Here is a 23,110-nt window from a genome sequence, read left to right as displayed (position 1 = left end):
CAGCGAACACATCAATAACAAAACTGCAACAGTTTAAAAAGAAATGGTGAATTGTGATAAGATTCCTTAAGCGGGAACGTCGCTCATCTCTCCCCTTTTTACGATTCCCCACAACCCCTAACCATCCCTCCACTGAAGCTGCGTAGCTCAGGTCTAAAAGGTCACCGTTTGGGGTGTCTGGGGAGGGAGTCGGGTAAGCTCACACATGCAGAAAGCGGCTCCTTCCATCCTGCACAAATCACCTGGAATCCAGCTCCTTCAGGCAAAGGAGCTGCAGAAAGAAAGAAAAAAAAATCAAATCCTCCCTGGGCTTAAGCTTTCCTTCCCTCCCCCTCCCCCTTTTGCATCTCCCAAGTGATTAGAATACAGAGAGATTTAATTAGGATCCACTATACAGAACTGCACACACACACACAGAGAGAAAAAAAAACAGCCTCGTAACAAGGAATAATTCAGAGTACTTTTGCTGCCAGCCCTCCTCTCCACTTTACGCACGAATCTGAGGCAACTCCTTCAAATTCTGCATCGTTATTATTATTTGGGAGATTGTTTTTTTTCTGTGTAATCTTACCGGTGTGTAATAGCATTGCTACATAGCCACAAGGTAGTGCGGAACCCACCCCGCAGGAAGCCCACAAGACTTGAAAGCTTACCTTTCGCCAGTCTCCCTTGAGGGCAGAATTAGCCGCCTTCAAAACGTCAAAAATGTTCCCCCTGAAATATCTAGAGGTCTACGGAAGCGAGATAGTTTTGTTCCTCATTGCTGCTCTCAGCGCGGTCTTGTAACCAGCTCCTCGCCTTCCTCCCTTGCATATGTTGAGCATGTGTTGAGAATCACATCTGTGAGCCATTGAAAACAGCAGCCTCTTTTTTTAATTCCTCCTTTCTTCCCCCGCCTCTCCCACCGCCACCTTCCCTGTAAATATCAGGAAGCTTGGACCATACAGTGCAGATGGAGCCCAGATGGATCCTGTGCGTAGTCGCAGTGACCAGTTCCATATGCTCCAGTCTCTGCCTTGTGACAAATACATATCATTCCAAGCCCTCGTTGGTAAAGTGATGTCACTAAACACATGCCCCCTTCCATAATACCTCAGCCAATCAGCCCTGCAGTCTAGACGTTGATCCCTTTAACATGTTAACCTCATTTGCAGGCGAGCATCTTTCTCCTGTGAAACTGTCTGGGCCACAGTTTTAAAAAAAAAATGAATGAACTGCTCAAATACTTTCTATTCTCCCTGGATCATTAAGGGGTTTCCTTTCAAAGGCCACAATCCACCCAGTCTTTTTAACAGAGGGGCTCTTGGTTCTTTTTGCAAGTACTTAGGCTTTGCAGACTTCCTTCAAGAATTATTTACAGACTCTTCTGTGGGACAAGCAGCCCACACGACCACCCCCCCACCTCCCACCCCATTCCTGTGCCTAAAAGATGAAGGTACAATCCCAGGCACAAGCCCGGAGCCGCGCTGAGTACAACCGTCCCAGCCAGAGCGGTGAGGGAGGCATTGCGCTGACCTCAGTAACCTCCTGGACAATGACAGGAAGGGCAAGGAGAAGCTCATGGATTCTGCACCCCTTCGCGGCTTTAAAACTGGATACACTGAAGGGGCCTGTTTCATGTCTGCAGGCCACTCAGCCCCTACTAGTATGCAGGGTCTCCGTAACTCCCCCTATGCATCTACAACCATGGAAAGCCCTACCTCAAGAAAACCTATCTAGTCTTTAAAACTCCAATTGTTCCCTCAGGGAGGGCACGGTTGGCTCAGTGGTTAACACTGCTGCCTCACAGTGCCAGGGACCCGGGTTCAATTCCCAGCTCAGGTCTGTGTGGTGTCTGCACATTCTCCCCGTGTCTGTATGAGCTTCCTCTGGGTGCTCCCGTTTCCTCCCGCAGTCCAAAGCTGTGCAGGTTAGGTTGATTGGGATATACTAAATTGCCCTTTAGTGTCCCGGAATGTGTAGGTTAGAGGGATTAGCAGGGGAAATGTGTGCGGTTGTGGGGATAGGGCCTGGGGGTGGGATTGCTGTCAGTGGAGACTCGATGGGCCGAATGGCCTCCTTCTGCACTGTAGGGATTCTGTCAATCTCCAGGATGTTGCTGTGTGCAATCCTTGAAGAAAGGTATTTTTTTTAATGTTTTCCGTTAACATTTTTCTCTGTCACATAGAAAGTTGTAGAAAATGGAGGGGAGAGGAAGTTGTTTGGTTAGGAGTCAAGAATCATCCATTGGATAAAGAGCCATCTTGCTTTCCAATTGTCAAAGGAAGGCAAGAGGTCACCACGATGCATGTGTTGGCTGACCAATGGCTTTAGCGTGGGGTGTGGTCAGATGATGAAACCGCCAGGAATCCATTTAATCACTGTTGCCAACCCCAATTTCATTTTTGGATGGACTAGCTCTAATCGTAAAACTGTGTCCACACATCACAGCGGTATACAGCACAGAGAAAGGCCCTTCGGCCCATCACAACTGTGCCAAAGTGAAACCTTTCTAATCCTGTTTACCAGCATTCAAGTGTAAAGTTTATTTATTAGTGTCACAGGTAGGCTTACATTAACACTGCAACGAAGTTACTCTGAAAATCCCCTAGTCGCTACACTCCGGTGCCTGTTCAGGTGCACTGAGGGAGAATTTCGCACGGCCAATGCACCTGACCAGAACTTAAAGTTTTAGGGTGCGAGGGACAAGGTTTAAAGGAGATATACGAAGCAGGTTTTTTACAAAGAGGATAGCTGGTGCCTGGAACTTGCTACCAGGGAAGGTAACGGAAGCAGATATGATAGTGACTTTTAAGAGACATCTTGACAAATACATAAATGGGATTGGAATAGAGGGATATGGTCCCCGAAAGGGTAGGGGGTTTTAGTTCAGTCAGACACCGTGGTCGGTGCAGGCTTGGAGGGCCGAAGGGCCTGTTCCTGTGCTGTAACTTTCGTTGTTCTTTGTCTTTCAGACTGTGGGAGGAAACTGGAGCGCCCGGAGGAAAGCCACGCAGACACGGGGAGAATGTGCAGAGTCCGCACAGACAGTGACCCAAGCCAGAAATCGAACCCGGGTACCTGGCACTGTGAGGCAGCAGTGCTAAACATTGTGCCACCGTGCCGCCCAACAGTCCATAGCCTTGGATGCCCTGGCATTGTGAATTTCTTCTCCCCGAAGAAGTCACTTCCTCATGTCTGACCAATCAAATCCTGTTAGCCACCTTGATTTTATTGCCCCTTCCATCCCCGAACCTCAGCATCAGGCAATGGGCGAAAGGAGCAGACAATGGTTCACAGCATTATTGTGCAGCTACAGCCCCGGGCTGGAGAGATGGCGGGACATGGAGATGTGCCTGTGAAATATCTGAGTCCCTTGCTAGTCGCTTGCACTGTGTTTCACAGGTGAAAAGCAGGCCCTCAGGGGAGTTACAGGAAGCGCCAGTGGTTTTTAACCCTTTTTTGGATTAAGGAACCCTCTGATGTAGTGGAACCCAACCTTCTCTCCCTCCTCTATTCTCTCCCTTCTACGGTTGTGCAATAGACGGCACGGTGGTTAGCACTGCTGCCTCACAGTGCTACGGACCTGGGTTTGATTCTCGGCTTGGGTCACTGTCTGTGTGGAGTATCCACATTCTTCCCGTGTCTGTGTGGGTTTCCTCTGGATGGTCCGGTTTCCTCCCACAGTCTGAAAGACGTGCTGGATAGATGCATTGACCCGAATAGGCACCGTAGTGTGGCGAGTAGGGGAATTTCACAGTAACTTCATTGCAGTGTTAATGTAAGCCTTACATGTGACTAATAAATAAACTTTACTTTTTTACTTTAGACACTGCACTATAAATGAGACCAATTTCTTCCAGTGATTAAAATGATGGGGTGGCACAGTGGTTAGCACTTCTGCCTCACAGCGCCAGGGACCTGGGCTCAATTCCGTCCTCGGTGTCACTGTCTGTGTGGAGTGTGCACATTCTCCCCATGTCTGCATGGGTTTCCTCTGGGTGCTCCAGTTTCTTCCCACACTCCAAAGATGTGCCGGTTAGGTGGACTGGCCATGATAAATTGCCCTTAGTGTCAGGGATTGGCAGGGTAAATATGTGGGGTTACGGCCATCGGACCTGGGTAGGGTTGTGGTCAGTGCAAGTTCGATGGGACGAATGGCCTCCTTCTGCACTGTAGGATTCAATGATTCTCTGATTATTTTCAACAGAGACAATTCGAACTCAAGATTTCACTCTCCCTTTCTGATGAAGGTTGTGGGTTCAAGTTGCTCTATGGGATGTAAGCAAAAGTCTGGACTGAAACTCCAGCTTAGTACTAAAGATGTGCCACACTCTTTGCCCTCTCAACTGGATACACAAGATCCAATGGTACTATCTGAAGCAGGGGAGCTCTCCCCGGTGTCCCAGCCAACATTTATCCCTTCAGTTTTGCTGGAAAGAGGGACATGTTGCCAAAGATTTTCAACGTGTGCTCATCGGGACAAATGCATGAATGCCAAGTTTCAAATGACTGCAACAATTTATACTGCAGAGAAAAGGGTGCTGCTGATTGGTTAGCAAGTCAACCCTGATTGGCTGAGGCACTGTCATGATGAAAGCAATGGGGAACTATAGGCTCCCTAATCCCTCTGGGAAATTGAAAAGGGCTTGAACATATTCCTTTTGTTTGCAGAGTGAATCCCTGAGTATGAATGTAATATCAGTTCGAGCAAGTAAATAAGCCACGTTGCGAGCTTCATTATCTCAGTGGGCTGAATGGCCTCCTTCTGCACTGTAGGGATTGTACGATTCTATTAAATTGATTGTTAGTTTAGTTACTAGCACAATCAGGATTGTTTAGTAAGTGCTGCCCACTCACTGAATCACATCCAACAAGTAGACGCATTGTGTTGGTTTTTCCAAGCCTGGGCCTGGTTGAATGCGGTCTCATAATCTGCATCTTGTGAACAACTGACTTGGTAAGTACGACTCTCACCAACTTTTACAGATGCATCCATAGAAAGCATTCTTTCTGGTTGTATCACAGCTTGGTATGGGCTCCTGCTCTACCCAAGACCACAAGCAACTACAAAGGGTTGTGAATGAAGCCCAGTCTATCATGCAAACCAGCCTCCCATTCATTGACACTCCCCGCTGCCTTGGAAAAGCAGTCAGCATAATTAAGGACCCCACACATCCCGGATATTCTCTCTTCCACCTTCTTCCATCGGGAAAAAGACACGAAAGTCTGAAGTCACGTACCAACCGACTCAAGAACAGCTTCTTCCCTGCTGCTGTCAGACTTTTGAATAGACCTACCTTGCATTAAGTTGATCTTTCTCTACACCCTAGCTATGACTGTAACACTACATTCTGCACTCTCTCCTTTCCTTCTCTATGAATGGTATGCTTTGTCTGTATAGTGCGCAAGAAACAATACTTTTCACTGTATGTTAATACATGTGACAATAATAAATCAAATCAAATCAACAGAAAGAACACACTTAATTTAAATCAGCAGCTAAAGCAGATTTGATTGATGATTTTGGGATCTTGCTGTGCGGGGACGGCTTTCCTGCATTACAGCACTTGAATAGCTGTTTCATTGGCTGTAAGAACACTTTGGAGCATTGAAGTCACTCAAGCTACTGTATAAGTGCAAGTCTTTCTTTGGAATTAGTGGAGGTATGAATCCATGAACAGGTTCCAGCCCTGGTTAAAACAGCACCCAAAGGAAATTGAGATGCTTGCCATAGGTTAATGGCAATCATTTACATTTCTATAGCTCCATCTCACAGATAGAGGCAGCTCTCAGGGTGGAAATAAACAGAGCAAACAATGAACAGTAAAAGCAGCGGGGGAGAGGTGGCGGGGGAGTGTGCGTGGTTTTGGGTGTGTGTATGTGTGTGTGTGTGTGCATGTGTAAGTGTGTATGTGTGTGTGTGTGATGAGAGTGTGTAAGTGTGTGTGTGTATGTATGTGTTTGTGAGTGTGTGTGTGAGGGTGAGTGTGCGTGTGTCTATTTGTGTGTGTATGTGTGTGTGTTGAGTGTGTGAATGTGTATGTGAGTGAGTGTGAGTGTATGTGTGACTGTGTATGAGAGTGTGAGTGTGTGTGTGAGTGTGTTTGTGTGAGCGTGTGAGTGTATATGTGTGTGTCTGTGTGTGTGAAAGCGTGCGTGTGTGTCTATGTGAGTATGAGTGTGTGTGTGTGCCTGTGTGTGTGTGTGTGAGAGTGTGTGAGTGCGTGAGTGTGTGTGTGAGAGAGTGTGTGAGTGCGTGAGTGTGTGTGTCTGTGTGTGCGTGTGCATGTGAGTGTGTGTGTGAGTGTGTCTGTGTGTGTGTGTGTGTATGTGTGTGTGAGTGGGTGTGTGAGTGGATGTGTGTGACTGTCTGTGTGTGTAAGAGTGTGTAGGTGTGTGAGTGTGTGTGTGACTGTGTGTGTGAGAGTGTGTAGGTGTGTGAGTGTGTGTGTGTGTGACTGTGTGTGTGAGTGTGTAGGTGTGTGAGTGGGTGTGTGTGACTGTCTGTGTGTGTGTGTGTAGGTGTGTGAGTGTGTGTGTGTGTGACTATGTGTGTGAGAGTGTGTAGGTGTGTGAGTGGGTGTGTGTGACTGTCTGTGTGTGTGAGTGTGTGTGTGTGTGTGTGTGACTGTGTGTGTGAGAGTGTGTAGGTGTGTGAGTGGGTGTGTGTGTGTGTGTGTGTGTGACTGTGTGTGTGAGAGTGTGTAGGTGTGTGAGTGGGTGTGTGTGTGTGTGTGAGAGTGTGTGAGTGGGTGTGTGTGACTGTCTGTGTGTGTGTGTGTGAAGGGAGAAAGAGCTCAAGATAAAAGCAGCATTTGCGGATGCCTTTGGTATTCTCTTCACATTCACAGCATCATTTAAAGACCAGCGGGTTTATTTCCAATGTAAACACAAATTAAACAGCGTTAAGCAGGATCTGCTGAACACTTTGCCCAGAGACAGTCACGCTTTTTACAAATTCCAATCACCTCGGCATGGATTATGTTTCATCTCAAAGTGTTTCTCTTGCTGTCCTTTTGCTCCTTCTTGCCAAGTCAGTGACTCAGCGACTGTGGCAAGAAAATCTTTCTCCAACTTCTCGACCCTCCTGATCCAAGTGCAACGCGTTAGACCGGCCCACATTTCGTTTAGGTCTTTTGCCAAAACCGTGCTGCCGTTCATGCCCGCGGTAGCGTACGGTCTCTTGCCAACAGCGCCTCCCTGCTGCAGACTTCCCATCAGCGAGGGGTACACCCAATGGGAAGCCTCCTTGACAATGGCGGGACTGTAAGATTCCTCTGTCAGGGAAGGCACGCTGTCTCCCGCCACCGTGAAACACACTGCGGAGGGGCAGGAAAATCCTGCCCTTTATCTGTCCTGAGCGGGTCAGTAAACTTCAGTTCCCTCAATTCAATTCAATGTTCGCATTCATGTCTAGAGGGTGAGAATACAAGGGCAGGGATGTTCTGACGAAGCTGTATAAGGCTCTGGTCAGACCCCATTTGGAATACAGTGAGCAATTTTGGGCCCCGTACCTAAGGAAGGATGTGCTGGCCTTGGAAAGGGTCCAGAGGAAGTTCACAAGAATGATCCCTGGAATAAAGGGTTTATATGAGGAACAGTTGAGACTCTAGGTCTATACTTGATGGAGTTTAGAAGGATGGGGTGGGGGAGATCTAATTGAAACTTACAGAATACTGAGAGGACTGGATAGAGTGGACATGGAGAGGATGTTTCCACTAGTTGGAGAGATTAGACCTTGAGGGCACAACCTGAGGGTGAAAGGACACTCCTGTAAAACTGAGGTGAGGAGGAATTTCTTCAGCCAGAGGGTGGTGAATCTGTGGAACTCTTGCCACAGACGGCTGTGGAGGCCAGCTCATTGAGTGTCTTTAAGGCAGAGATAGATAGGTTCTTGATCAATACGGGGATCAAGAGTTACGGGGAGAAGGCAGGAGGACAAGGATAAGAATCGTATCAGCCATGATTGAATGGTGGAGCAGACTCATAGAATACAATCCCTGCATTGCAGAAGGAGGCCATTCGACCCATCGAGTTTGCACCAACCACAATCCCACCCAGGCCCTTTTCCCACACCCCCACACACTTACCCTGCTAATCCCTTGATACTAAGGTCAATTTGGTCAATTAATCTAACCCACGTATCTATGGGGTTGTTGGGCCAAATGGCCTGATTCTGCTTCTATATTTTTACAGTCTTATGATCTCACACTTGTTAGCGTTTAACAAGGGTACACAGGGTTCTCTGTTGCTTATCTCCCTTCTAAAGAATTTTAAAAAGAAATGAAATAATTGTATATAAAAATGATTTATTATGTAGGGCACAGTAAACCTTGGCACCAACGTGTGAGAAAATCATCCAACAGTTGCATCCAACCCGATGCATTTTACAAACTTAATATTCTGCAGAATCAGCAGTGAGGCAGACCATTTGGCCCAACTGCCAACGTTTCTGCTCTCGCAAGCCCCTTCCGACCACTCCCTCGCCTCATCGCAGTATAACCGTCTGTTCCTTTCTCCCTCATTACTTCTCTAATTGTCTCTAAAATGCATCTGTGCTATTCGCCTCAACCACTCCTTCCGGCAGCGAGTTCCATATTCTCACCCCTCACTGGGTAAAGAGATTTCTCCTGAATTCCCAATTGAATTTATTGGTGATCATCTTATTTGTACGGCCTTTAGTCTTGTGTCTGCCACAGGTGGAAACATCTTCTCCCATTTACCTTGTCAGTCATGGGATCCCGACATGGAGAATGAGGCCATTCGGCCCATCAAGTCTGCACCAACTCTCCACCAGAGCAAACCACCCAGGTTCTATCCCTGTAGCCCCATGTATTTACCCCGCTAAGCCACCTGACCTACACACCTTGGGATACTGAGGGGTAATTTAGCATGGCCAATCCACCTAGCCTGCACATCTTTGGACTGTGGGAGGAAACTGGAGCGCCTGGAGGAAACCCACACAGACACAGGGAGAACGTGCAAACTCCACGTGGGCACCCAGGGCCGGAATTGAACCCAGGTCCCTGGCGTTGTGAGGCAGCAGAGCTAACCCCTGTGCCACCGTGCTGCCCATTTTACTGCAAGATCTTAGCAGGTCACCCCCGCCCTCCCCGAGTTCTCTTTCTAGAGTAATGAGCCCCATTATAGGCGTAACCTCAGTTGTTCATTCTGACTCTGAATGCAGCTGTACACAGTTGGTGGTGAATGGGACACCTTGGGGGGGGGCGGTGACATGAAGCATGGCAAGAAATACAAGTGAACTTCAACTCTTCCTCTGTTCGATTTTAAATTCACCTCCTCCAGTCCGGGAGCCACTTATTTTGTTGAAAACCCAAGCAAACGTTTAATTTCAGATCTGTCTTAATGCCCTGAATTTTCAGTTACCTGGTATTCACAAGCAATGTGAATCACATCACAGCGTGTCGTGTGGTACAGTGTGCTTGACAAAGGTGCATGGCCACAGTATTGAACTACAGGCAGTGAGAGAGCTGGTGGGACCTCAGAAACTTCTTCTGCCCAGGATCAAACTACATGGCTTCTCCATTAGCTAACCACATGTGTTTGCCAGGACTGATTTCTGTTTTAATTAATGGGGCACGGGCATCGCTGGCCCATTTACTACCTGTCCCTAGTTGCTCGAGGGTCAACAGCATCGTTGTGGCTCTGGAGTCACATGTAGGCCAGACCGGGTAAGGACGGCAGATTTCCTTCCCTAAAGGACATTAGTGACCCAGATGGATTTTCCAACAATTGACAATGGTTTCATGGTCATCGGTAGATTCTTAATTCCAGATGTTTTATATTAGTCAGGCCCATGCGCGTTGATGACTGGAACTTGGAGCTGCCCGCACAAAACGCAAAAACTCAAAATGGGCGCAAAAAAATCCTGGGAGAAGCGGGGCAGGGTGAGAGAAGTTTAAAAAAAACACAGGCATGAGGTCAGAGAAAAGTTAAACAAGTTCCCCGTCAGTTTTTTTAACGTTTGATTTGATTTATTATTGACACATGTATTAACATACAGTGAAAAGTATTGTTTCTTGCGCGCTATACAAACAAAGCATACCGTTCATAGAGAAGGAAACAAGAGAGTGCAGAGTGTAGTGTTACAGTCATTGCTAGGGTGTAGAGAAAGATCAGCTTTGTGCAAGGTAGGTCCATTCAAAAGTCTGACAGCAGCAGGGAAGAAGCTGTCCTTCAGTCGATTGGTACGTGACCTCAGACTTTTGTATCTTTTTCCCGATGGCACAAGGTGGAAGAGAGAATGTCCGGGGTGCCTGAGATTCGGCTGATCTGCCGAGGCAACAGGAAGTGTAAACAGCGTCAATGGATGGGAAGCTGGTTTGCGTGATGGATTGGGCTACATTCACAACCTTTTACCTTGCTTATTAGTGTCACAAGTAGGTTTACATTAACACTGCAATGAAGTTACTGTGAAAATCCCCTAGTCGCCACACTCTGGCACCTGTTCAGGTACACTGATGGGGAGAATTTAGCATGGCCAATGCACCTAACCAGCCCATCTTTCGGACTGTGGGAGGAAACCGGAGCACCCGGAGGAAACCCAAGCAGACACAGGGAGAATGTGCGGACTCTGCACAGGCAGTGACCCAAACCGGGAATTGAACCCAGCATCCCTGACACTGTGAGGTAGCAGTGCTAATCACTGTGCCAGGAGCCACGGGTCCAGGACTCTGGATTACGAGTCCGGTAACAGGACCGTACATCAAAAGTTTCCCGAAATGGGGAATTGGCTCCAAATATAACGGAGGGGGGGGAAGGCACAAATCAATTTGGGTCATCGCTGATGGCAGGGAAGAGGCTGACACTTTTCCCTCGCAGCCTTCACTTCATTTTGCTAACATTAGTTTTGTTTTCCAGGCTCCTGTAATCCAGGAGATGTGGTGTTTTTTTTAATTGCTTTCCCATCCCTCCAGTTTATAATTCTGTTGCGATCTGCTCCTTCCGAGACAGTAATTTAAAGAGATTTATAAACACACAAATCTCCTCCTTCCTCCCCACCCCCATTCTCCCCCCTCCCCCTCTCTTCCCCCTTCGCACAGCAGCACACACACACCCCCCCGCTCCCCCCCACCCCCCCGCCCGCCACGGCCATCCCCATTCCTTCAGTCTTGGCCAAAGCCACCACCCCCCCCCCCTCCCCCCCCCCAGCTCCTCTGATGAAACCATCACTTGGAAAACAAATGGCTGGCAGGCAGGAAGAGAGGAAGGCGAGGAGCGAGCCTCGGCATTCCAATAACTTAGTCCTTGGCTCCGCAAAGTCTGGCTTCCCAGCACTGCTGGGAGCTATTAGTGTTCCACCAGTGCCGACCCTCCCCCTTCCTGTCTCCCAGACTGAGCTGGAATCTGTTCCAGGAGCTGGGCACTCTCCCCGATCGCCGCTCTCGCTTCACACCGCGAGCATCTTCTAGACCACGATGTTGACAGTTCCCCTTGAAAGACGCGGGCGCGTTGCCGACCACGTTCTAAGCATTCCCTTCACTCGCCGCGCTGTTGGTGTAAAATAATCAAAGGCTTGCATTTATACGCTGGATTTCATGGGTTTAAGGCATCCCAGTGCCTTTTACAGCCAGTGGAGTATATTAATGAGGTGGAGTTACTCATTCAATACAACAAACAGGACAGACAATCTGTGCACAGCAAGATTCCACAGACATCAATGAGATACACGTCCAAATCGTGTTTTATTTTTTAAAAAGTGATGTAAGATAATAGGTGTTGTCGAGAGGGAGAACACCCCTGCTTCTCACAGAATCATAGAATCCCTGCAGTGCAGAAGGAGGCCATTCAGCCCATCAGGCCTGCACTGACAACAATCCCACCCAGGCTCTATGCCCGTGTAATCCCACAAATTAGCTCCACTCCCTGATTTTCCACATGGCCACGCAGTTGTTCCTCTCTCCCAATTATAACTAATCATCTATTGTATCATTATTCGTAGAATCATAGAATCCCCACAGTCCAGAAGGAGGCCATTCAGCCCATCGAGCCTGCACCAACAACAATCAACCCAGCCTCTATCCCCGTATCCCCACGTATTTACCCAGCTAGTCCCCCTGACACTAAGGGCCGATTTATCATGGCCAATCAACCTAACCTACAGATTTTGGACTGTAGGAGGAAACCGGAGCACCCGGTGGACAATTCTGTTGGTTTCTGCAACAGAGTACCATTGGATCTTTCACATCCAGCTTTGCGGGGAGGGTGAGTGTACCCTTGTCCAAAAAAAAGACATCTCCATAGAGCAGCGCTGGAGTTTTGTTTATTCGTTCATGGGATGTGGGCATTGCTGGCTATGCCAACATCTCGTGCCCATCTCTAAATGCCCTTGAACTGCATGTCTCGCCCAGCCACTTCAGAGGGGCAGTTAAGAGTCAACCACATTGCTGTGGCTCTGGAGTCACATGTAGGCCAGACCAGGTAAGGACGGCAGATTTCCTTCCCTAAAGGACATTGGTGAACCAATGGTTGAACATTGAACATTGCAGAGCAAAGGGATGGCACGGTGGTGCCTCACAGCGCCAGGGACCTGGGTTCAATTCCAGCCTCAGGTCACTGTCTGTCTGGAGTTTGCACCTTCTCCCTGTATATAGAGAGCTACATGGGTAAGGTGGGTGTACAAGGATATGAGCCAAATGCTGGCAATTGGGACAAGCTTAGTGGCTTAAAAGAAAAGGGGCAGCATAGACAAGTAGGGCCAAAGAGCCTGTTACCATGCTGTAAACCTCTAACACTCAATGATTCTAGGTGTCTGCACGGGTTTCCTCCAGGTGCTCCAGTTTCCTCCCTCAGCCCAAAAGATATGTAGCTTAGGTAGATTGGCCATGCTGAATTCTCCCTGTGTACCTGAACAGGTGCCAGGGTGTGGCAACTAGGGGAATTTCACAGTAACTTCATTGCAGTGTTAATGTAAACCTACTTGTGACACAAATAAATAAACTTAAAACTTAAAACTTCTACCCAGGAGGACAGAAGGTCCAAAATCCATGCCACCCTCTTCATTCCAATTGCACTGCACTCCCTCAATGCTATATTGTCAGTCCAGCCTTTGTGCTCAGGCACCCGGAGTGGGAATCATAGAATGTTCCGGCGTGCCACATGCTCACCCAGGTCAATTTCTCAAATTTCTGACTTAAATAGTTAGTGACCAGCTTTTACAGATGCACCATAGAAAGCATTCTTCTCAGTTGTATCACAGCTTGGTATGGGCTCCTGCTCTGCCCAAGACCGCAAGGAACTACAAAAGGTCGTGAATGAAGCCCAGTCTATCACGCAAACCAGCCTCCCATCCATTGACTCTGTCTACACTTCCCGCTGCCTTGGAAAAGCAGCCAGCATAATTAAAGACCCCATGCATCCCAGACATTCTCTTTTCCACCTTTTTCTGTCGGGGAAAAGATACAAAAGTTTGAGGTCATGTACCAACAGACTCAAGAACAGCTTCTTCCCTACTGACGTCACTCAGACTTTTGAATGGACCTATCTTGATCTTTCTCTACACCCTAGCTACGACTGTACTCTCTCCTTTCCTTCTCTATGAACGGTATGCTTTGTCTGTATAGCGCTCAAGAAACAATACTTTTCACTGTATTCCAATACATATACATATGACAATAATAAATCAAATCAAAGGCGGGAGTGCTTACTCTGAGCCATGACTGTGCCCCAAGCTTGGCGCAAACAGGATTTGGCATTGCAACGTTGTTCTGAATCATTTCAAATGGGCAGATGGGATGAAAAGCTTCAAAAATCGGGACTGTTTCTTTTTCTAGTTCTCACTTGGCAGAGGTCTTTAAGCAGAGTGATATGTTTATGAAATGGGAGACGAGGGGGAATAAGTAACCAGCCATGAACGATGGTGTTTCTCGCTTGATGGATTGCGAGGAGCTCTAAATCAAAAAAGTGGAATTTCGTAGACTTTACAAATATCAGCACAGCATCAAAGGTGAATTGCAGCCTGAACCTCACGGCTGGCTGCTTGTAACATTGACCAAATACTTTCTCCTTTTTTGTACTTGAAAGAAGCATCTCCTTCCTGTTCCTGTGTGGCCTGACGGAGAGGCCCGCAGAGCTTTGACGCTGGACACTAACAGTGACTACAGTAGGTTTTGATCCCAGGTTCCTGCAATGCCGTACTACAGTTACAACTTACACTCCAGCAGTGATTCCACAACAAGGCTACTTCATTGGCTGTGAAGAGCTCTGGGACATCCCGAGGTTGTGAAAGGCATTGCAAAAAGGCAAATCTTTTCATCCTCACTTGCCATTCAGCTTTGTTAGAATCCTGTTAGAATCTTCCAAGTTTCTAATGAGATCCCCTCTCACTCTACTAAACTCCAATGAGTGCAGTCTTAACCAACTTAGCCTCTCCTTATTTGACTGACTTGCCACCCCACGTTCAAATACCCCTGCAGGCGCTTCAGCACCTAATCTAGGGTGACGCTCAAAAACAGTGCTGGGGGAGTACTGCACTGTCAGAGGTACTATTTTTTGCAGGAGTCTGCCTCAGTACTGCTGGGAGGGGGGTTGTAACCTAGGAGTTTGTGCTGAAATGGTGCAGAGTTGACAGTCACCTCTGAACACCTATGACTATGGGAGAACTGGTGTCCCCAGCTACCTTCCTTGAAGATTGGCACCCTGTGATATCATCTAAGTGGAAGCAAGAATGCACTGAGGGGAAAAAAATTAAAATACGTTCAGAGACAAATACTGACGGAAAATGGCTACTGCAGTGCCAACGACAGAAGAAGGATAGCGAGAGCCAGAGGTAATTTTGTGAAGATGAAGGTTGCATTACCAACAAGAAAAGTCAAAGGTTGTAACAAGGGCGGCATTGCGGCACAGTGGTTAGCACTGCTGCTTCACAGCTCCAGGGACCCGGGTTTGATTCCCGTCTCGGGTCACTGCCTGTGTGGAGTTTGCACATTCTCCCCGTGTCTGCGTGGGTTTCCTCCCACAGTCCGAAGATGTGCGGGTTAGGTTGATTGGCCATGCTTAAATTGTCCTGAGATGTGTAGGTTAGAGGGATTAGTGGATAAATGATATGAGGATAGGGCCTGGGTGGGATTGTGGTCAGTGCAGACTCAATGGGCTGAATGGCCTCTTTCTGTACTGTAGGGCTTCTATGATTTCTAAGGAGGAAAAAAAACTCATTCGATCACCAGGAGCAGAATTTTCCCATCCCGCCCACCACGGGAATCGTAGCGGGCGGGGGCGGACAATGCAAAGGTTCATTGACCCCGAACGGGACTTTCCAGTCTTGGGACAAGTGCAGCTGGAAAATCCTGCCCTAAAACTACATTCTATCCTGTCTGCCTCAGAAAACTGGACAATATATAGAAACCAGTGGAAGAAAAATCGAGACCTTTGTAATGTAGGTGCTAAAAGTTCTATATTCTTTTTTATTCATTGTTGGGATGTAGGCATCACTAGCTGGGCCAGAATTTATTGCCCATCCCTGGTTGCCCTTGAACTGGATGGCTCGCTAGGCCATTTCCGAGGGTCAACCACATTGCTGTGGCTCTGGAGTCACATGTAGGCCAGACCGGGTAAGGACAGCAGATTTCCTTCCCTAAAGGACATTAGTGAACCAGATGGATTTTTCCAACAATCGACAATGGTAATCAGTAGATTCTTAATTCTAGTTATTTTTACATTGAATTTAAATTCCACCATCTGCCGTAGTGGGATTTGAACCCGGGTTCCCAGAGCGTTGGCTGAGTTTCTGGATTAATAGCCTGGCAATAATACCACATATATGGTATATACCGACATAAACAGACCATAATACCAATAAAGAGGTGCGTGACATTACAAGACCAAAAAGGACTCTGAAAAGTGACATCCGGATAAGAAAATATCAGTATTACTACAGTCTGGTCAGACTTGCAAAGCTCTGCAGGTCCCTTCCAGAGGGCAACGTGGAAGGTGACAGAGACTGATCCGAGGCACAGCGGGATGAGGGATGTCACAGAACGGTCACAGACGAGCTACAGTGGATGTGTGAGGATGGCACAAAACAGACGAGTGTGACGCATAGTGACAGCTGGTCTCCTGGTAGGAATAGCTACCAGCAATGGGAGACAGATTAGAATGGCACGTAAAGACAGTGGCAAGACCATGACAGACATCTCTTCCCACGGCCAACAGCTCCGACAAAAGAGAAAATGCCACTACCAAAACAAGAATGATAATTTGGTCACCATTGCATTGCTGTTTATGGAACCTTCCTGCCATTTTTCCCAAATTGCAACAGTTTTTCATTGACTTTGGGCCATCCTGAGGCTATCAAAGGTGCCATCTAAAGGAAATTCTTGCTTTGCTTTTTTTAAATTATGGTCGAGAGGAACTGTGTGCAGCAAACCTACAAGGGATTTGTGTGAGAGTCTTGCACCTGGATGGGGTAGGGTGATATACCCTGCATGACAAATGCTTGTGCTGTCTTCCCCCAATACATTTTAAGCCTGATGCCACATACCTATTGAGGATCGTTTAAAGGTTTTACTGGTGAGAGCTTGCTGTGCACAAATTGGCTGTCCTGTTTCCAACAGTACAGCAGTGACTGGCCTTCCAACATTACCTCACTGGCTGTAAAGTGCCGAGGTTGTGAGAGGTGCTATAGGAATGCATGATTAGGCTTGCTGTTACCATTCACCCTCCCAAGTATTGGTTGGGAGCCCAGTCAGTGAGGTGTTGGCAGGCTATTTAACCACAAGAAGCATCACAACTGAGCCCAATCACTTACACACACATAGACACATACGCACGCGCGCTCACACGCATATACAGACACACATAAGAACATAAGAAATAGGAGCAGGAGTAGGCCATCTAGCCCTTCGAGCCTGCCCCGCCATTCAATAAGATCATGGCTGATCTGTTGTAGCTCAGTTCCACTTTCCCGCCCTCTCCCCATAACCCTTAATCCCCTCTCTTATCAAGAACCCATCAACCCGCTTCTTAAAAATATTTAGCGAGGCAGCCTCCACCACTTCAACGGGCAGAGAATTCCAGAGATTCACCACCCTTTGAGTGAAGAAGTTCCTCCTCAACTCCGTTCTAAACCGCCTCCCCTTTATCTTGAGGCTGTGCCCCCTAGTCCTACTGTCTTTTTTGAGCGGGAAGAGTCTCTCCACCTCTATCCTATCCATCCCATTCATCATCTTATACGTCTCAATGAGATCTCCCCTCATTCTTCTAAACTCTAACGAGTACAAGCCTAGTTTATTCAGCCTCTCCTCATAGCTCAATCCCCTCAACTCCGGTATCAGCCTAGTAAACCTCCTCTGCACTCCCTCCAGGGCCAAAATATCCTTGCGCAGGTGCGGCGCCCAAAACTGCACACAGTACTCCAGCTGCGGCCTCACCAATGCCCTATACACACATGCATGCATGCATGCACGCATGCACATATGCACAAATGCACACAAACATGCAGACACACACATGTGCACGCACACACAGATGCACGCACACAACCAGATGTTCACGTGCACATTCAAACACACAGGCACACACATATATACGCACACAGACGGACACATACGCACACACATATACACAGACACACATACACACCCATGCACACATGCATACACACACAGGCACACGCATACACACACAGATGCATGCACACACATACACACGCGCATACATAGATGCACGCATGCACGTACACATGCATACATACACGCACACATTTCTCCACTCTTTGTTTCTGTGTAATTGCAACAACCCACAAGCTTGCAACACCATTAACCATCAGGGTTGTCTATCTATACATGGCAGGGGGTGGGGAGGGGCATGGTTGCAGATATTACTGCGAAACAGTTAATTACAAAAAAAAATGTACTTTCTTTTCCATGGACGGCCTGTTTGAATGTACCCCTACCGCAGCCGCGTAAACACCTGTCGGGGCTGCTGACGATTTCAAAGGTGCTCTCTCTCTGGTAGCTCAAAGCAGATTTTGCCAACAGCGCCAGAGAGCTTCACACCTGTTTCTGCAGATGTCACAGCTGCACAGCCGAGCGTCAACACCTGGTTCATCCCGAACTGCTGCTTATACCTTCCGTCTTTCTGTGGGGTGGAATAATAACAGAGCAGCTTTGATGGGGCTGCTTCACACAGCCAGGAGGGCAAGTCACAATCTGCCTTTCACACTCAACATGTCAACAACAAGCAGGAAAGGAATCTCAATGTTCAACCTTTCCTTCCCTCCTCCTCTGCTCCAGGGATAGTTGACTCCCACTCCACTGAAAACACCAGAAGTTTGGCTAACTAGATTAAAGAACTGCGCACAAGGAATAAAGTGGGTTATACATTGAGTTATGTTAAGATGTGTGGGTTACGTTGATTGGCCATGCTAAATTGACCCAAGTGTCGGGGGATTAGCAGGGCAAATACGTAGGGTTACGGGAATAGGACTTGTGGTTGGTGCAGACGCGATGGGCTGAATGGCCTCCTTCTGCACTGAAGAGATTCAATGATTTATTTGTTAGTGTCACAAGTAGGCTTACATTCACACTGCACCGAAGTTACTGTGAAAATCACCTAGTCACCACGCCCCAGCGCATGACCAATGCACCTAACCAGCACGTCTTTCGGACTGCGGGAGGAAACCAGACCACCCGGAGGAAACCCACGCGGACACGGGGAGAACATGCAGGCTCTGCAAAGACAGCAACCCAAGCCTGGAATCGAACCTGGGTCCCCAGCGCTGCGAGGCACCAGTGCAAAGCACTGTGACACCGTGCCGGCCCATTATCCTATTGCTTCTGGGCTTGAATTGAAACTCAAGCTGTTAGAATAAAACTTCTCTCTCCATCTCTGTCTCTCTCTCTCTCTGTCTCCCGGCAGTAAGAGTTCCAGAGGCACTGTTCCCCCAGGTCCATTTTATCTGGCTCTGGGATGTCTGCTGTCAATCATGTCTCTGTGGGTGCTCCTGAGGCAGAAGGTTGTGGGTTCAACTCCCACTTCAGAGACCTGACCACTGAGCCTAGGCTGTCAATCCAGTGCAGCGCTGGGTGAGATGAAATGTTAAACTGAGGGCCCCCGTGTGTCCTCTCATAAGAGATCCCATGACACTATTTTGAACAGGAGCAGATGTGTTCTTCCCCGTGCCCTGGGCTGTAATAAATCCCTTGACAACCACCACAGAAAGCCAGCTATCCAGTCATTGTCCCACTGCTGTTTTTGGCATCTTGCTGTGCACAAATCTGGCTGCTGCATTTGCTACATAGCAACACTTGCAAAGAGTACTGCCAAGTATTTCAGGGCATCCAAATCTTTTGCTTCTCTCTCTCTCTCTGCCACACTCTGGCTAGGGGTCACTGGCTGCGTGGTGGACACAATAGACATTGAAGAAGAGAGATTGAAGATTGGGTGACACAGTGGTTCGCACTGCTGCCTCACAGCGCCAGGGACCGGGGTTCAATTCTGGCCTCGGGCCACTGTCTGTGTGGCGTTTGCACGTTCTCCCCGTATCTCCGGGTGGTCCGGTTTCCTCCCACAGTCCAAAGATGCGCGGGTTAGGTGGATTGGCCGTGCTAAATTGCCCCTATTGTCAGATGGATTAGTTAGCATAAATGCATGGGGTTACAGAAATAGGGCCTTGGTGGGATTGTGGTCAGTACAGACGCGATGGGCCAAATGGCCTCTTTCTGTTAAATAGGGATTCTATGATTTTATGAAATAAAAGAGAAAAGCGGCTCGAGGGGAAAACCTGTTTGGAGCCAGCCTCCCATCCATTGACTCTGTCTACACTTCCCACTGCCTTGGGAAAAGCAGCCAGCATAATCAAAGACCCCTCGCACCCCGGACATTCTCTCTTCCACCTTCTTCTGTCGGGAAAAAGATACGAAAGTCTGAGGTCACGTACCAACCGACTCAGGAACAACTTCTTCCCTGTCGCCATCAGACTTGAATGCACTAACTTCACACTAAGTTGATCTTTCTCTACACCCTAGCTATAACTGTAACATTACATTCTGCACTCTCTCCTTTCCTTCACTATGAACGGTGTGCTTTGTCTGCATAGTGCGCAAGAAACAATACTTTTTACCGTATCCCAATACACGTGGCAATAATAAATCAAATCAAAATCAAGAAGTCATTTGGATGTGGACGGCACTGTCTGAGAGTGAGTGGGCGAGGCAGATTCGATCGCAGATTTTCAAAGGGGAATTGGATCGCCCACGTGCAGAGCTCCAGGGAATGGGCTGGGGAACAGCACTCAGTGAATTGCTCTTGTGGAGAGTCAGCACAGATACAAAAGCTCGATCAGCCAATGGCCTTTGTGTCCACGATGGGGAAGTTTCCAAAGCTGTATTGCTTTAGAGAGCAGATTACAGTTGGTTTCGGTAATCAGCCAGCTCTTGATCGTGCATTGAGCCCTACTCAACACAATTGGCTCAGCAAGTCGCAGATCACTGAAGTGAATGGACCAATCCCCACGGCTGAATTGCAGTGCAAACCCAGCATGTTAGAATCACACGGCACTGAACGAGGCTGTTCAGCCCACTGTACGTGTGCTGGCTCTTGAAGAGAGTCACCCGCTCCTCCCCAGCCTTGCCCTTTGCCCAGAGCCCTGCACAGCTTTGCTGTTTATGTGTCTAATTCTCCTTAGGAATTGAATCTGCCTTTCAGGTGGGACATTCCAGATCATAGTTCATCGCAGAAAAAAAACCCCAATCCCTGCAGGGTCATGGGGAAAGAGCAGGAGAGTGGGATAGCCCTGTCATTGCAGGCCCAATGGCCTCCTTCAGTGTTGTGTGACTCTATCCATCCTCTGGTGACTGCTGCCTCACCTGTTTACTGCATCCAGTGTAAGCTCCAACATTAGATCATAGGTCATAGAACCCTACAGTGCAGAAAGAGGCCCTTCAGCCCATCGAGTCTGCACAGAACACAATCCCACCCAGGCCCTACCCCCATCCTACTTATTATACCCACTAATCCCTCTAACCTACACATCCCTGGGTATTAAGGGGCAATTTCTTAGCATGGCCAATCAACCTAACCCGCACATCTTTGGGCTGTGGGAGGAAACTGGAGCACCCAAAGGAAACCCACGCAGACACGAGGAGAATGTGCAAAGTCCACACAGACAGTGACCCAAGTCGGGGAGCGAACCCAGGACCCTGGGGTGCTTAACACTGCTGCCTCACAGTGCTAGGGACCTGGGTTCAATTCCAGCCTTGGGTCACTGTCTGCGTGGAGTTTACACATTCTCCCCATGTCTGCACGGGTTTCCTCCGGTGCTCCGGTTTCCTCCCACAGTCCAAAGATGTGTAGGTTAGGTGGGCTGGCCATGCTAAATTGCCCCAAGGTGGTTAGGTTCGGGGGATTAGAGGGGTAAATGCCCAGGATTACGCGGATAGGGTGGGGAACGTACCTGGGTAAGATGCTCTGTCGGGGAGAGTCAGTGCAGACTCGATGGGCCGAATAGCCGAATAGGGGATTCTATGAACCTTCTCTCAGTGGAAACAGTTTCTTCCGATGAACACATTCCCTCATATCCCAGCATCCAGCGGGATTTCACTATCACAGCCTGAGATTCAAAGTTCCTGTCTGTACTGTTTGTTGTGACGGTGCTGTGATATCAGCCAGTTAATGTCCACCTTTGTGGCTTTGAGAGACCCTGCCACCAAAACTCATACCTCCCCCACCCAGCACCACCTCCACCCACCCACCGCCACCCCCACCCACCCACCGCCAACCCCCATCAACCCCCCCCACCGGTATCTCACTTGATAGAAACAAGGCAGTTGTGGACATTCTGGCTTTGAGTCTCCCAGCCTGTGCTGAGGAAGGGGAACTCCCACATTCTTCGTGAGTGAGTTAAACCATATGCTTACTGTCAGCTGCAGTTCCAGTCAAACGCAGGCCAAGTGCGTCTGGAACAGCCTCAGCCCAGCTTCGACTCCCACCCTCACAACCCTCATCGCTGCCTGCAGCAGGGCACAGATTGGCACTTCTATTCAGACAGACACAGTACAGATGACTGACCAGGGATTCCCTCAATGGTTTAGCGCGAATGCTTGGCGTGGCCCTTGGCTAGGAGCCCAGGGAGGTTTGATAGCCGCAATCCAGGCTGATCTCCGCAGGGGGATGTTGGTAGCGCGAGGAGCTGGGACACTCAGCAAGGGAGGCTTGCTGACTGCTCTCTACCTCCTCCGCCCCCCTCTTCCCCATCCACCCTCCCCCCTCCCCCCCAACTCCCCCACCCACCCACCCCCACCCCCATCCTCCTGCCTAGCCCAGGAGCACTGTTGACAGCCACTTTAACCCTAACCGCACTCGCGCACTGGGAGCCAACCACCACCACCCCCACCCCCACCACCCCCACCCCCACCTGCCCCGGGGGCTTCCACATCTGGCTTTCTCATTGCAGGCCTCTCGAACCAGATGTGGGACCTGAAATATTAATCACCTGGATTACACTTACACGAAAGAGCAGATAGGATCTGATCACAATCTTGAGGGCTGATGACTTTCGAACCTCAAGGTTTTTATTCCTGGCTTAAATCTCGCCGCCAGCAACCTGATAACGTCAGTGTGAGCAAGGTTTGACACTCGATGGAACTGCACGTGTTACTCGGGGTTTTCTTGTGGGCGAATCTGCGCAAGATTTTCCAATAACATTCAAGATTTTCCAATAACAGAAGCGCAGTCAGCAAATGGAATAATAATTATTAATTTAACATAAACCTGAGCATTGCAGCAGCAAAGGCCTCAGAAGAAGAAAAATGCAACTATAGTTTAGATGTGACTTTTTTTTTAAACAGAGGGTGGTGAATGTGGCGAACAAAATACTTTATAGAATCACAGAATGCCTACAGTGCAGAAGGAGGCCATTCGAGTCTGTACTGACCACGATCCCACCCAGGCCCCCCCTATTTCCGCACATTTAATCCCTCTGACACTAGGGGCAATTCAGCATGCCCAATCAACCTCACCCACACATCATTGGACTGCAGGAGGAAACCAGAAGAAACCCATGCAGACACGGGGAGAACGTGCAAACTCCACACAGACAGTGACCCGAGGCCGGAATTGAACCTGGACCCTTGTACTATGAGGCAGCAGTGCTAATCTCTGTGCCGCCAAA

At 48.5% G+C, this 23,110-nt stretch overlaps 1 protein-coding gene across 2 annotated transcripts in view; it reads right to left on the bottom strand.

Annotated features, from left to right (window-relative positions):
- The window catches only part of LOC145353814 (protein CBFA2T1-like), a 124,885-nt gene that overhangs the window by 84,472 nt on the left and 17,303 nt on the right, over window positions 1-23,110 (bottom strand). Inside the window, exon 1 of one of the 2 annotated variants that reach the window (XM_080204643.1) lies at window positions 654-991. The exons of the other annotated variant lie outside the window; for it this stretch is intronic. The gene's annotated coding sequence lies outside the window, so the exon portion shown is untranslated. Of the gene's footprint in view, window positions 1-653; window positions 992-23,110 lie in introns of those variants that run through there. 2 annotated transcript variants of the gene reach the window in all.

Source organism: Carcharhinus amblyrhynchos, chromosome 16 (genome assembly GCF_965287045.1).
Source record: "Carcharhinus amblyrhynchos chromosome 16, sCarAmb.v2.hapA, whole genome shotgun sequence".
Classification (NCBI taxonomy): domain Eukaryota; kingdom Metazoa; phylum Chordata; class Chondrichthyes; order Carcharhiniformes; family Carcharhinidae; genus Carcharhinus; species Carcharhinus amblyrhynchos.
Note: the sequence above shows the minus strand (reverse complement) of the source record. Positions and strands in the feature narration are given on the sequence as shown.